The following is a 15,894-nucleotide window of genomic DNA, read 5'->3' as shown; positions in this document are numbered from 1 at the left end:
TATTTGACCTCACCTGGCTGGAAACCAGCCCAGCCACACATGTTGGGAGGAAAACACCTGCCTTCCCAGACAAAACCCCTTGCTGTGTCACAGTAGTCAGACCTGCTAAAATGTGAAGTTGCACGTATTGCGCAAAAATATGCGCATCATTGCTGATTTGCGCAATCGCAAATATATTGGAGCACTCTATCTGCATATAAAGCTATTGCAATGTTCTGCCGTGCCGACCATTTCCTTCAGTCTCAGGAAACTTCTAGCAGCTTAAAAAAGGAAGCAACTGTGACCCACGCCGGTATTGTGTGCGCAATACGCGCATTTTACATTGACGATTTTCACAATCAATAATAAAAAGAATTTATGACGAATATTTGCCCAAATAATTGTGAAATATTTCCCCTGCCGCTCATCACTACTCTTGATGTGTCTACTGTCTGCGTCTGTTTTACATTTGATAAATTCATTAGAAGGTTGAGCTATTGTTCTCTATGTCTGTGTGAGGAACATTAGGACCCGGCTTCTGAGGACACATTGTATGGAACACCCTGGAGACTAGTTCTTTGATATCATCGAATGCCCACAAAGGACGAACATTGTCAAAGCCTTTTCAGACTATACGTTCCCAACGTGATGAGCCCCACAGGGCAGCACTTAATCAAAACCACTGTTTTAAAAAATAGTTTTACCCAAAAAATCTTCTGAAACACAAGAAACTCATTTGCTGCATTAAAAGGAGTGAAATCTCTGTAGTCACCAGTCTGCTGACAGCCCCTCAAATAAACCACAGAAAAGCCCCGCATCGCTTTTTCCATTTTGCTTTTAAGGAAGTTTCCACTTCTTAAATGCTCCGACAGTGCGGAGCTTCACAGAAACATTTGTCTGTGGTTAAATCACTGCAGAAAAGTCTGTTTATCCTGCGCCACCCAGTCAGCCTCCCGAGAAGTGGATAAGAAGTGTTTTACTGAGGACACGTGATGGGCACAGCACCCACAGTATTCTCCTCTGTACCCCGAGATGTACACAATGAACCCATAAAGTAGAGGGGATTCATACAGAAATACATTCAGAAAATATATACAGTCTATAAAACAGTAAAATAACAATAAGATCTCATTATTCCACTATGCTGGTATAACCTGGGCATCTCCTGTATATAATTATATATGTACAGCTGGTATAACCTGGGCATCTCCTGTATATAATTATATATGTACAGCTGGTATAACCTGGGCATCTCCTGTATATAATTATATATGTACAGCTGGTATAACCTGGGCATCTCCTGTATATAATTATATATGTACAGCTGGTATAACCTGGGTATCTCCTGTATATAATTATATATGTACAGCTGGTATAACCTGGGCATCTCCTGTATATAATTATATATGTATAGCTGGTATAACCTGGGCATCTCCTGTATATAATTCTATATGTACAGCTGGTATAACCTGGGCATCTCCTGTATATAATTATATATGTATAGCTGGTATAACCTGGGTATCTCCTGTATATAATTATATATGTACAGCTGGTATAACCTGGGCATCTCCTGTATATAATTATATATGTACAGCTGGTATAACCTGGGCATCTCCTGTATATAATTATATATCTACAGCTGGTATAACCTGGGCATCTCCTGTATATAATTATATATGTACAGCTGGTATAACCTGGGCATCTCCTGTATATAATTATATATGTACAGCTGGTATAACCTGGGCATCTCCTGTATATAATTCTATATGTACAGCTGGTATAACCTGGGCATCTCCTGTATATAATTATATATGTAGAGCTGGTATAACCTGGGCATCTCCTGTATATAATTATATATGTACAGCTGGTATAACCTGGGCATCTCCTGTATATAATTATATATGTACAGCTGGTATAACCTGGGTATCTCCTGTATATAATTATATATGTACAGCTGGTATAACCTGGGCATCTCCTGTATATAATTATATATGTACAGCTGGTATAACCTGGGCATCTCCTGTATATAATTCTATATGTACAGCTGGTATAACCTGGGCATCTCCTGTATATAATTATATATGTACAGCTGGTATAACCTGGGCATCTCCTGTATATAATTATATATGTACAGCTGGTATAACCTGGGCATCTCCTGTATATAATTATATATGTACAGCTGGTATAACCTGGGCATCTCCTGTATATAATTATATATGTACAGCTGGTATAACCTGGGCATCTCCTGTATATAATTATATATGTACAGCTGGTATAACCTGGGCATCTCTTGTATAGAATTATATATGTACAGCTGGTATAACCTGGGCATCTCCTGTATATAATTATATATGTACAGCTGGTATAACCTGAGCATCTCCTGTATATAATTATATACGTACAGCTGGTATAACCTGGGCATCTCCTGTATATAATTATATATGTACAGCTGGTATAACCTGAGCATCTCCTGTATATAATTATATATGTACAGCTGGTATAACCTGGGCATCTCCTGTATATAATTATATATGTACAGCTGGTAAAACCGGGGTATCTCCTGTATATAATTATATATGTACAGCTGGTATAACCTGGGTATCTCCTGTATATAATGATATATGTACAGCTGGTATAACCTGGGCATCTCCTGTATATAATTATATATGTACAGCTGGTATAACCTGGGCATCTCCTTTATATAATTATATATGTACAGCTGGTATAACCTGGGCATCTCCTGTATATAATTATATACAGGGAGTGCAGAATTATTAGGCAAGTTGTATTTTTGAGGATTAATTTTATTATTGAACAACAACCGTGTTCTCAATGAACCCAAAAAACTCATTAATATCAAAGCTGAATATTTTTGGAAGTAGTTTTTAGTTTGTTTTTAGTTTTAGCTATTTTAGGGGGATATCTGTGTGTGCAGGTGACTATTACTGTGCATAATTATTAGGCAACTTAACAAAAAACAAATATATACCCATTTCAATTATTTATTTTTACCAGTGAAACCAATATAACATCTCAACATTCACAAATATAAATTTCTGACATTCAAAAACAAATCAGTGACCAATATAGCCACCTTTCTTTGCAAGGACACTCAAAAGCCTGCCATCCATGGATTCTGTCAACTTTGCGTGCAGCAGCAACCACAGCCTCCCAGACACTGTTCAGAGAGGTGTACTGTTTTCCCTCCTTGTAAATCTCACATTTGATGATGGACCACAGGTTCTCAATGGGGTTCAGATCAGGTGAACAAGGAGGCCATGTCATTAGATTTTCTTCTTTTATACCCTTTCTTGCCAGCCACGCTGTGGAGTACTTGGACGCGTGTGATGGAGCATTGTCCTGCATGAAAATCATGTTTTTCTTGAAGGATGCAGACTTCTTCCTGTACCACTGCTTGAAGAAGGTGTCTTCCAGAAACTGGCAGTAGGACTGGGAGTTGAGCTTGACTCCATCCTCAACCCGAAAAGGCCCCACAAGCTCATCTTTGATGATACCAGCCCAAACCAGTACTCCACCTCCACCTTGCTGGCGTCTGAGTCGGACTGGAGCTCTCTGCCCTTTACCAATCCAGCCACGGGCCCATCCATCTGGCCCATCAAGACTCACTCTCATTTCATCAGTCCATAAAACCTTAGAAAAATCAGTCTTGAGATATTTCTTGGCCCAGTGTTGACGTTTCAGCTTGTGTGTCTTGTTCAGTGGTGGTCGTCTTTCAGCCTTTCTTACCTTGGCCATGTCTCTGAGTATTGCACACCTTGTGCTTTTGGGCACTCCAGTGATGTTGCAGCTCTGAAATATGGCCAAACTGGTGGCAAGTGGCATCTTGGCAGCTGCACGCTTGACTTTTCTCAGTTCATGGGCAGTTATTTTGCGCCTTGGTTTTTCCACACGCTTCTTGCGACCCTGTTGACTATTTTGAATGAAACGCTTGATTGTTCGATGATCACGCTTCAGAAGCTTTGCAATTTTAAGAGTGCTGCATCCCTCTGCAAGATATCTCACTATTTTTGACTTTTCTGAGCCTGTCAAGTCCTTCTTTTGACCCATTTTGCCAAAGGAAAGGAAGTTGCCTAATAATTATGCACACCTAATATAGGGTGTTGATGTCATTAGACCACACCCCTTCTCATTACAGAGATGCACATCACCTAATATGCTTAATTGGTAGTAGGCTTTCGAGTAAGACAACATGCATAAAGAGGATGATGTGGTCAAAATACTCATTTGCCTAATAATTCTGCACGCAGTGTATGTACAGCTGGTATAACCTGGGTATCTCCTGTATATAAATATATATGTACAGCTGGTATAACCTGGGCATCTCCTGTATATAATTATATATGTACAGCTGGTATAACCTGGGCATCTCCTGTATATATCTATATATGTACAGCTGGTATAACCTGGGCATCTCCTGTATATAATTATATATGTACAGCTGGTATAACCTGAGCATCTCCTGTATATAATTATATACGTACAGCTGGTATAACCTGGGCATCTCCTGTATATAATTATATATGTACAGCTGGTATAACCTGGGCATCTCCTGTATATAATTATATATGTACAGCTGGTATAACCTGGGCATCTCCTGTATAGAATTATATATGTACAGCTGGTATAACCTGGGCATCTCCTGTATATAATTATATATGTACAGCTGGTATAACCTGAGCATCTCCTGTATATAATTATATACGTACAGCTGGTATAACCTGGGCATCTCCTGTATATAATTATATATGTACAGCTGGTATAACCTGGGCATCTCCTGTATATAATTATATATGTACAGCTGGTATAACCTGGGTATCTCCTGTATATAATTATATATGTGCAGCTGGTATAACCTGGGTATCTCCTGTATATAATTATATATTTGCAGCTGGTATAACCTGGGTATCTCCTGTATATAATTATATATGTACAGCTGGTATAACCTGGGTATCTCCTGTATATAATTATATATGTACAGCTGGTATAACCTGGGCATCTCCTGTATATAATTATATATGTACAGCTGGTATAACCTGGGTATCTCTTGTATATAATTCTATATGTACATCTGGTATAAGTTATACATCATCTTGTATATAGTGATATGGACCATGCTGGTATAACCTGGGTATCTCCTGTATATAATTATATATTTGCAGCTGGTATAACCTGGGCATCTCCTGTATATAATTATATATGTACAGCTGGTATAACCTGGGTATCTCCTGTATATAATTATATATGTACAGCTGGTATAACCTGGGCATCTCCTGTATATAATTATATATGTAGAGCTGGTATAACCTGGGTATCTCCTGTATATAATTATATATGTACAGCTGGTATAACCTGGGTATCTCCTGTATATAATTATATATGTACAGCTGGTATAACCTGGGTATCTCCTGTATATAATTATATATGTACAGCTGGTATAACCTGGGCATCTCCTGTATATAATTATATATGTACAGCTGGTATAACCTGGGCATCTCCTGTATATAATTATATATGTACAGCTGGTATAACCTGGGCATCTCCTGTATATAATTATATATGTACAGCTGGTATAACCTGGGCATCTCCTGTATATAATTATATATGGACAGCTGGTATAACCTGGGCATCTCCTGTATATAATTATATATGTACATCTGGTATAAGTTATACATCTTCTTGTATATAGTGATATGGACCATGCTGGTATAACCTGGGTATCTCCTGTATATAATTATATATTTGCAGCTGGTATAACCGGGGCATCTCCTGTATATAATTATATATGTACAGCTGGTATAACCTGGGTATCTCCTGTATATAATTATATATTTGCAGCTGGTATAACCTGGGTATCCTCTCTATATAATTATATATTTGCAACCTACACAAAGAGAACATATAACATCCAAGCAGATTCAACCCCAGGACCTCAAGCACCAGCACTGGCTGTACTTGTACAAACTGGCATTGTGTTTAGATACTGAAAAGGTATGAAGAGGGATGGCGTCGGTGATGAATCTGTCACATGGGGAATGACTGGCAGACTGTCGGCGGTGCACCCCCCCTCCCATAGAGCAGAGTGTGTGACAGACGGATCCATGAACTCCGGAGCCCAGAAACCTTCTCGTTGTTAATCGCCCCCAGCAGGACATGGGACTTATTCACATTACACTGATTGTCGCAGTGATTTCAGCACTTACATATTAGATGCTGAGAAGTAAATGCAGAGCAGGAGAAGATGTCATTTATTAGAGGACAAAGAATGTGATCAGAAGAACAGAATGACTGCTGATAATAGACGAGGAGCTTACGTTCTATGAACGCCCCTGATTTAGAGCAGGCCACCTTCTGTAGGACCTCGTGGCCTCTCGTGGTTATCTGTAAGCTCCCAGGAGGAGTCAGCATTCTAAGATGGTACCTGAGCCTAAAGTCAGGCAGAAGCCGTATTATGTCATGTCCCCTAGCTGAGGATCCGGTGAGGGTTGTTGTTTCTCCTTGTAGACAGCATGTAGTAGGCCATACATACAGTGTCCTATAAAGCTGGGCCTGTCAACCACCAGTTGGACGCTAGCTCTCCGGTAAGTTTCAAACAGGCCATGAGACAAAATTTCGGATTATCATGACCACTGCTTTGGGGTGATGTCCCCTCATCAGTGCAGGGAGAAGCGAAAACAAGGCATGCTGAGCGGTGTAGTCCAACCGGCTGTGGAGGAGGGCTTCCTTCAAGAGTGTCATGGAATTGATTCTAGCTTGTAGGCTAACCACAGAACAATCAAGGGAATTCATTGGAGACCTTCTCTGGTGGGACAGGTAAAGTGAGTGAGATGCTGCTGCAATAGCCTGCAGGGCGATGGGGCGATGTAGATGGCCTCGGACCGTGCAAACAGCTAGTTGCCAGAGTCCAGCCTGATACAAGACAGGTCAACCAGCTCCGATCCCAGGAACCCAGGAATACAAACCGTATTATACTAAAGAACCAGCGGTCTTCTCCTCAATAATCGTCCTGCAGTAATTCATATACAGGGGCTGACAAAGCAAATGTCTCATTAGAGCCTTGTCCTGGGGATGCGGTGGAGGCCCCCACCGGTTCCACATCTCCTCCCTGCACCAATCTCAGACAGTTCGTGTCACGTGGGATCGTTTGCTGAAGGCTAATTGCAGTTAATCGTTCTTATGCTAATCTTTACCTAACGAGGAATTCTAATGGGAAAGAAAGCTTTGGAAAATGACGCAAAATGTCAGCTATGAGAATCTGCAGGGAAACGCAAACCTCCAGTAAAATGCTCACGTTTAAGATACGTTCACGTGGCGGTTTCTGCCGCGGTTGTTTACTTTCAATGTTGCGGATCTGCTCGCAGCTAAACTATGAGCGAACGCTCTGTGGCGTCAAACAGCGTCCACCTGGACACCACATGTCGCAGCTTTAACCCACCGGCATCGCCTCCCACTGAAAGCTCACGGCCACAGAGGGCGCCAAAACCACCCCGAGAACGGGCTCCATGTCTTGTGTGTTGCCCAAAAGGAAAATATAAAACGGCTACAAGAAGTGGGTTTATTTAGTCGCATTTTAACTCTTTACTGACCAGGCCTGAAATGGCCTTAATCACCAGACATTTTTTGTGAGATTTAACAGTCCTAACTTTTTTGTTTGTTGAGCTGCCAAAATTTATTTTTGAGATATTTTTACGTGACACTTTTTATTAGTTTTTTTTGAGAATTTGTTTTCCCTATTTTTCCATTTTATTTGGGGAAAACTGTGCAAAAGGTTTGAAAAAAGTATTTATCTTCCAAATCATAGATCCTTATTATTTAAATATGCAAACCGATACCAATATAAATAATTAAAATGGGCTCCCTATGTTGTGTGGGTGGTTTTGATATATAATGTGTATAGTTTTGCCTGCATGGAGCGGCTATGGTTAAAAAAATATTTCTTTGCTTGTATTTTAATATATTTTTTACTTATTTTATAATATATTTTTGGCCCACAATATGTTCCCCAAGATGTCATTAGGAGACACTGGCACTATGTACAGGGGTAAGGAGAAGTAATAACCCTCAGGGTTCCCGGCTGCTCCAGGATTGCAGGAGTTCTAATCCAGCAATGTAAGTATGTCAGTGGAGAGCGGATCCCCCTTTACCCAGTGTTGATGCTGCTGTGATCACAGGTCTTTATTAGCGAGCAAGTTGTACACTCCTGACTCGCAGTATGAGTATGCAGCAGCTCCCGTCCTGACCTCCCAGCACTGACAGGTCGCCTAGCATTATAGTGATTTGTGATCCTATGTAACCCTTACAGTTCTGGAATGTATTGTATAGCACTGACAGCATTATCTCAGTGTTATCCAATACATTCCAGACCTCTAAGCGTTACATAACATAAATCAGTATAAGGCTATGCAACCTGTTAGTGCTGGGAGGTCAGGACGGGAGCTGCCGCATACTCATACTGCGAGTCAGGAGCACGGAACTCGCTCGTCTGAAAGCGGCCAAACAGTGTTTTCATTGATTATTATTGCATGTGAGTATAAATGCCTCTGAAGAAAATAAAAGTTTGCACCATTTCCTCAGTAACGACTTTAGCGTATTATGGGCTCCGCTACCTTTTAGCCAGAATCTCTCTGATCTGTAGCCGCCTACCATCTGGCACTGAGCTCAGACATAGGATTGTGATGGATTATATTTCAGACTCTGTTGCTAATGGTGATGATTTCTGCCGGCAGTGGTTTCATTCATAGCTGAAAGTAGGTCAGTGATGCCAATGTCTGTCTCTGTCAGCCGTCCGTGGCAATGTCCTGATTTGCAGAGATCTGTGGATAGAAGTCAGTGGCCTGGAATGTCACCCGGACTGCACGACCTTCAGGTCCAGTAAGAATGACATTTTCTGATTTTAAGTGAATTAAGCTTAGTGAATGTATAAAAATATGCAAGTTTTAAGACTCTTCCCAGAAAACACATAGATGGCCAATATCTCACAGTCTTCTACGATGGAATCCTGTCTGGAACGTCCTCAGCGGGATTGTCTGGACTAGATGCGACTGTAACAAATCATCAGTTGTGAGAAGTCTTGGGTATTTACAGCCATTTAGCCTCAATGTATACATGACTGTCCCAGTTCAATGACAGCAAGCAGAGATCTTGAAACAGGTGAGGAATAGAATACAAAGACTATTAGAACCGCTGCGTACATTGCAATCGCTCACTTACACAACACGGACTCATTGTCCTGAACTAAATCTAAGCGGGTGGAAACAAAAAGCTCCTTCTTTCTCCAGACTGAAGGCGAGGACTTTCATCTGGAGGAGGTTCCAGTAAAATAAGAGCTTTCACCCCATGGTGCTGTGAGTCTGGGTCAGAAGTGATGTAACACTGGGCCTGTAATATACTTGTGTGAGAGCGACAGAACCAGCCACAGAATCATCAGCAGAACCAGCACCAGAACCAGAACCAGCACAGAATCAGGAACAGAAGCAGCGGCAGAATCATTAGCAGAGCCAGCGGCAGAATCAGCAGCAGAACCAGCACCAGAATCAGCAGCAGAACCAGCACCAGAATCATCAGCAGAACCAGAATCAGAAGCAGCGCAGAATCATCAGCAGAACCAGAACCAGCGGCAGAATCAGCAACAGAAGCAGTGGCAGAATCATCAGCAGAACCAGCACCAGAATCATCAGCAGAACCAGCATCAGAAGCAGCACAGAATCATCAGCAGAACCAGCGGCAGAATCATCAGCAGAACCAGCACAGAATCATCAGCAGAACCAGCGGCAGAATCATCAGCAGAACCAGCACCAGAATCATCAGCAGAACCAGCATCAGAAGCAGCACAGAATCATCAGCAGAACCAGCGGCAGAATCATCAGCAGAACCAGCATCAGAAGCAGCACAGAATCATCAGCAGAACCAGCGGCAGAATCATCAGCAGAACCAGCATCAGAAGCAGCACAGAATCATCAACAGAACCAGCGGCAAAATCATCAGCAGAACCAGCATCAGAAGCAGCACAGAATCATCAGCAGAACCAGCAGCAGAATCATCAGCAGAACCAGCATCAGAAGCAGCACAGAATCATCAGCAGAACCAGCGGCAGAATCAGCACAGAATCATCAGCAGAACCAGCGGCAGAATCAGAGGCAGAGCCAGCACCAGAATCAGCAGCAGAACCAGTGTCAAAAGCATCAGCAGAACCAGCACCAGAAGCAGCAGCAGTACCAGCACCAGAAGCAGCAGCAGCAGCAGCAGAATCATCAGCAGAACCAGCGGCAGAATTAGCAACAGAAGCAGCATCAGAATCAGAGGCAGAGCCAGCACCAGAATCAGCAGCAGAACCAGTGTCAGAATCATCAGCAGAACCAGCACCAGAAGCAGCGGCAGTACCAGCACCAGAAGCAGCAGTAGAACCAGCCACAGAATCATCAGCAGAACCAGCACCAGAAGCAGCGGCAGAACCAGCATCAGAAGCAGCGCAGAATCATCAGCAGAATCATCAGCAGAATCATCAGCAGAACCAGCACCAGAAGCATCGGCAGAACCAGCATCAGAAGCAGCGCAGAATCATCAGCAGAACCAGCACCAGAATCAGCAAGAGAACCTGCGGCAGAATCAGCATCAGAAGCAGCCGCAGAATCATCAGCAGAGCCAGCGGCAGAATCATCAGCAGAACCAGCACCAGAAGCAGCAGCAGAACCAGCACCAGAAGCAGCAGCAGAATCATCAGCAGAACCAGCACCAGAAGCAGTGGCAGTACCAGCACCAGAAGCAGCAGCAGAACCAGAGGCAGAATCAGCATCAGAAGCAGCAGCAGAACCAGCACCAGAAGGAGCGGCAGAACAAGTATCAGAAGCAGCGCAGAATCATCAGCAGAACCAGAACAAGAATCAGCAGCAGAATCAGAGACAGAACCAGTGTCAGAATAATCAGCAGAACCAGCACCAGAATTTTCAGCAGAACCAGCATCAGAAGCAGCGCAGAATCATCAGCAGAACCAGCACCAGAATCAGCAGGAGAACCAGCACCAGAAGCAGCAGGAGAACCAGCCGCAGAATCATCAGCAGAAACAGCAGCAGAATCATCAGCAGAACCAGCACCAGAATCAGCAACAGAACCAGCGGCAGAATCAGAGGCAGAGCCAGTGGCAGAATCAGCAGCAGAACCAGCACCAGAATCATCAGCAGAACCAGCACCAGAATCATCAGCAGAACCAGTATCAGAAGCAGCGCAGAATCATCAGCAGAGCCAGCGGCAGAATCATTAGCAGAACCAGGACCAGAATCATCAGCAGAACCAGCATCAGAAGCAGAACAGAATCATCAGCAGAACCAGCATCAGAAGCAGCACAGAATCATCAGCAGAACCAGCAGCAGAATGATCAGCAGAACCAGCATCAGAAGCAGCACAGAATCATCAGCAGAACCAGCGGCAGAATCAGCACAGAATCATCAGCAGAACCAGCGGCAGAATCAGAGGCAGAGCCAGCACCAGAATCAGCAGCAGAACCAGTGTCAGAATCATCAGCAGAACCAGCACCAGAAGCAGCAGCAGAACCAGCATCAGAAGCAGCACAGAATCATCAGCAGAACCAGCGGCAGAATCAGCAACAGAAGCAGCGGCAGAATCAGAGGCAGAGCCAGCACCAGAATCAGCAGCAGAACCAGTGTCAGAATCATCAGCAGAACCAGCACCAGAAGCAGCAGTAGAACCAGCCACAGAATCATCAGCAGAACCAGCAACAGAAGCAGCGGCATAACCAGCATCAAAAGCAGCGCAGAATCATCAGCAGAATCATCAGCAGAACCAGCACCAGAATCAGCAAGAGAACCTGCGGCAGAATCATCAGCAGAGCCAGCGGCAGAATCATCAGCAGAGCCAGCGGCAGAATCATCAGCAGAACCAGCACCAGAAGCAGCAGCAGAACCAGCACCAGAACCAGCTGCAGAATCATCAGCAGAACCAGCACCAGAAGCAGCGGCAGTACCAGCACCAGAAGCAGCAGCAGAACCAGAGGCAGAATCAGCATCAGAAGCAGCGGCAGAACCAGCACCAGAAGGAGCGGCAGAACCAGTATCAGAAGCAGCGCAGAATCATCAGCAGAACCAGCACAAGAATCAGCAGCAGAATCAGAGACAGAACCAGTGGCAGAATCAGCAACAGAAGGAGTGGCAGAATCATCAGCAGAACCAGCACCAGAATTTTCAGCAGAACCAGCATCAGAAGCAGTGCAGAATCATCAGCAGAACCAGCACCAGAATCAGCAGAAGAACCAGCACCAGAAGCAGCAGCAGAACCAGCCGCAGAATCATCAGCAGAACCAGCCGCAGAATCATCAGCAGAAACAGCACCAGAATCATCAGCAGAACCAGCACCAGAATCAGCAGCAGAACCAGCGGCAGAATCAGAGGCAGAGCCAGCGGTAGAATCATCAGCAGAACCAGCACCAGAATCATCAGCAGAAACAGCATCAGAAGCAGCGCAGAATCATCAGCAGAACCAGCACCAGAATCAGCAGGAGAACCAGCATCAGAATCATCAGCAGAACCAGCACCAGAAGCAGCAGCAGAACCAGTGGCAGAATCATCTGCAGAACCAGCACCAGAATCAGCAGCAGAACCAGTGGCAGAATCAGTAACAGAAGCAGCGGCAGAATAATCAGCAGAACCAGCAGCAGAATCAGCAGCAGAATCAGCAACAGAAGGAGTGGCAGAATCATCAGCAGAACCAGCATCAGAAGCAGCACAGAATCATCAGCAGAACCAGCGGCAGAATCAGAGGCAGAGCCAGCACCAGAATCAGCAGCAGAACCAGCATCAGAAGCAGAACAGAATCATCAGCAGAACCAGCATCAGAAGCAGCACAGAATCATCAGCAGAACCAGCAGCAGAATCATCAGCAGAACCAGCATCAGAAGCAGCACAGAATCATCAGCAGAACCAGCGGCAGAATCAGCACAGAATCATCAGCAGAACCAGCGGCAGAATCAGAGGCAGAGCCAGCACCAGAATCAGCAGCAGAACCAGTGTCAGAATCATCAGCAGAACCAGCACCAGAAGCAGCAGCAGAACCAGCATCAGAAGCAGCACAGAATCATCAGCAGAACCAGCGGCAGAATCAGCAACAGAAGCAGCGGCAGAATCAGAGGCAGAGCCAGCACCAGAATCAGCAGCAGAACCAGTGTCAGAATCATCAGCAGAACCAGCACCAGAAGCAGCAGTAGAACCAGCCACAGAATCATCAGCAGAACCAGCAACAGAAGCAGCGGCATAACCAGCATCAGAAGCAGCGCAGAATCATCAGCAGAACCAGCACCAGAATCAGCAAGAGAACCTGCGGCAGAATCATCAGCAGAGCCAGCGGCAGAATCATCAGCAGAGCCAGCGGCAGAATCATCAGCAGAACCAGCACCAGAAGCAGCAGCAGAACCAGCACCAGAACCAGCTGCAGAATCATCAGCAGAACCAGCACCAGAAGCAGCGGCAGTACCAGCACCAGAAGCAGCAGCAGAACCAGAGGCAGAATCAGCATCAGAAGCAGCGGCAGAACCAGCACCAGAAGGAGCGGCAGAACCAGTATCAGAAGCAGCGCAGAATCATCAGCAGAACCAGCACAAGAATCAGCAGCAGAATCAGAGACAGAACCAGTGGCAGAATCAGCAACAGAAGGAGTGGCAGAATCATCAGCAGAACCAGCACCAGAATTTTCAGCAGAACCAGCATCAGAAGCAGTGCAGAATCATCAGCAGAACCAGCACCAGAATCAGCAGAAGAACCAGCACCAGAAGCAGCAGCAGAACCAGCACCAGAAGCAGCAGCAGAACCAGCCGCAGAATCATCAGCAGAACCAGCCGCAGAATCATCAGCAGAAACAGCACCAGAATCATCAGCAGAACCAGCACCAGAATCAGCAGCAGAACCAGCGGCAGAATCAGAGGCAGAGCCAGCGGTAGAATCATCAGCAGAACCAGCACCAGAATTATCAGCAGAAACAGCATCAGAAGCAGCGCAGAATCATCAGCAGAACCAGCACCAGAATCAGCAGGAGAACCAGCATCAGAATCATCAGCAGAACCAGCACCAGAAGCAGCAGCAGAACCAGCGGCAGAATCATCTGCAGAACCAGCACCAGAATCAGCAGCAGAACCAGTGGCAGAATCAGTAACAGAAGCAGCGGCAGAATAATCAGCAGAACCAGCAGCAGAATCAGCAGCAGAATCAGCAACAGAAGGAGTGGCAGAATCATCAGCAGAATCAGCATCAGAACCAGTGGCAGAATCAGTTAACAGAAGCAGCTGCAGAAACAGCAGCAGAACCAGCGGCAGAATCAGAGGCAGAAGCAGCAGCAGAACCAGCGGCAGAATCGGAAACAGAAGGAACGGCAGAATCATCAGCAGAACCAGCGGCAAAATCAGCAGCAGAACCAGCGGCAGAATCAGTAACAGAAGCAGCGGCAAAATCAGAGGCAGAGCCAGTGGCAGAATCAGCAGCAGAACCAGCACCAGAATCAGAGGCAGAGCCAGCGGCAGAATCAGCAGCAGAACCAGCACCAGAAGCAGTGGCAGAACCAGCATCAGAAGCAGAGCAGAATAATCAGCAGAACCAGCACCAGAATCAGCAGCAGAACCAGCGGCAGAATCAGCAGCAGAACCAGCGGCAGAATCAGAGGCAGAGCCAGCGGCAGAATCATCAGCAGAATAATCAGCAGAACCAGCAGCAGAATCAGCAGCAGAACCAGCGGCAGAATCAGAGGCAGAGCCAGCGGCAGAATCATCAGCAGAATAATCAGCAGAACCAGCACCAGAATCAGCAGCAGAACCAGCGGCAGAATCAGAGGCAGAGCCAGAGGCAGAATCGTCAGCAGAATAATCAGCAGAACCAGCACCAGAATCAGCAGCAGAACCAGCGGCAGAATCATCAGCAGAATAATCAGCAGAACCAGCAGCAGAATCAGCAGCAGAACCAGCGGCAGAATCAGAGGCAGAGCCAGCAGCAGAATCAGCAGCAGAACCAGCGGCAGAATCAGAGGCAGAACCAGCGGCAGAACCATCAGCAGAATAATCAGCAGAACCAGCAGCAGAATCAGCAGTAGAACCAGCGGCAGAATCAGAGGCAGAGCCAGTGGCAGAATCATCAGCAGAATCAGAGGCAGAGCCAGCAGCAGAGCCAGCGGCAGAACCAGCAGCAGAACCCTGCCTTCCAGAAGAGAGATGTGTGCAGGTAGCAGTAATGATGAGGAGAATTCTCTGCACGTTGAACACTCCGCAGTTACATCAGGATCACATACAATCGAGAATTGCGGAATCTTCTTTTAGTTCGGTCTCGGATGGTTGAGGTACTGACTTCTATGTGGCTGGACTCGTTCTGTGGCGGTAGACCCACCATTGCCATATATTCTAGCCGTACATCTATGGCCGGGTTCACTTCACGTTTTTGCTATCTGTTTAAAGTATACAAAAACCGTAGACATTACCGGATGCCTCGGACTGATAGTATACACTGGCATCTGTTCGCCATATTTGAAGGTATACTTTTTCACTGGACTCCGCCGATACAGAAGCGAGGTGAGCTGCGCTTTTGTATCCTTGTTTTTATCCCAACGTATCCGTTTAATGGATGGAAAAAACGTGCCGTAAACCCATCCTAAGTAATGCTGCTGGACGCGACCCTGGGGTATGTATGGCGTATTGTAGAGACACGTGGGGCTTGACATACATGACGCTGCTGTGTGAATGAGCCTTTACTGGAGACGTAGGACACAACCCGCAGGTGCAGCTGTCCGCAGGTGAGCAGTGGTCGCACCGCATTGGTTGTAGGGTGACCTGATCTATACAGTGATGTTACTGATACAATGGAGAGGCCAGCGTGACCACAGGACGGGGCCACGTCTTCTCGCTCCTGGCCTCCG

General features: G+C 45.4%; 1 pseudogene; it reads left to right on the top strand.

Annotated features, from left to right (window-relative positions):
• The window catches only part of LOC120980105, a 75,738-nt pseudogene extending 60,355 nt beyond the window's left edge, over positions 1-15,383 (top strand).
• Positions 15,384-15,894: the final 511 nt, after the last annotated feature.

The sequence above is a fragment of the Bufo bufo genome, chromosome 10 (genome assembly GCF_905171765.1).
Source record: "Bufo bufo chromosome 10, aBufBuf1.1, whole genome shotgun sequence".
NCBI classification, from domain to species: domain Eukaryota; kingdom Metazoa; phylum Chordata; class Amphibia; order Anura; family Bufonidae; genus Bufo; species Bufo bufo.
The sequence above is the reverse complement of the archived record's forward strand: the minus strand, read 5'-3'. Positions and strand labels throughout refer to the sequence as shown.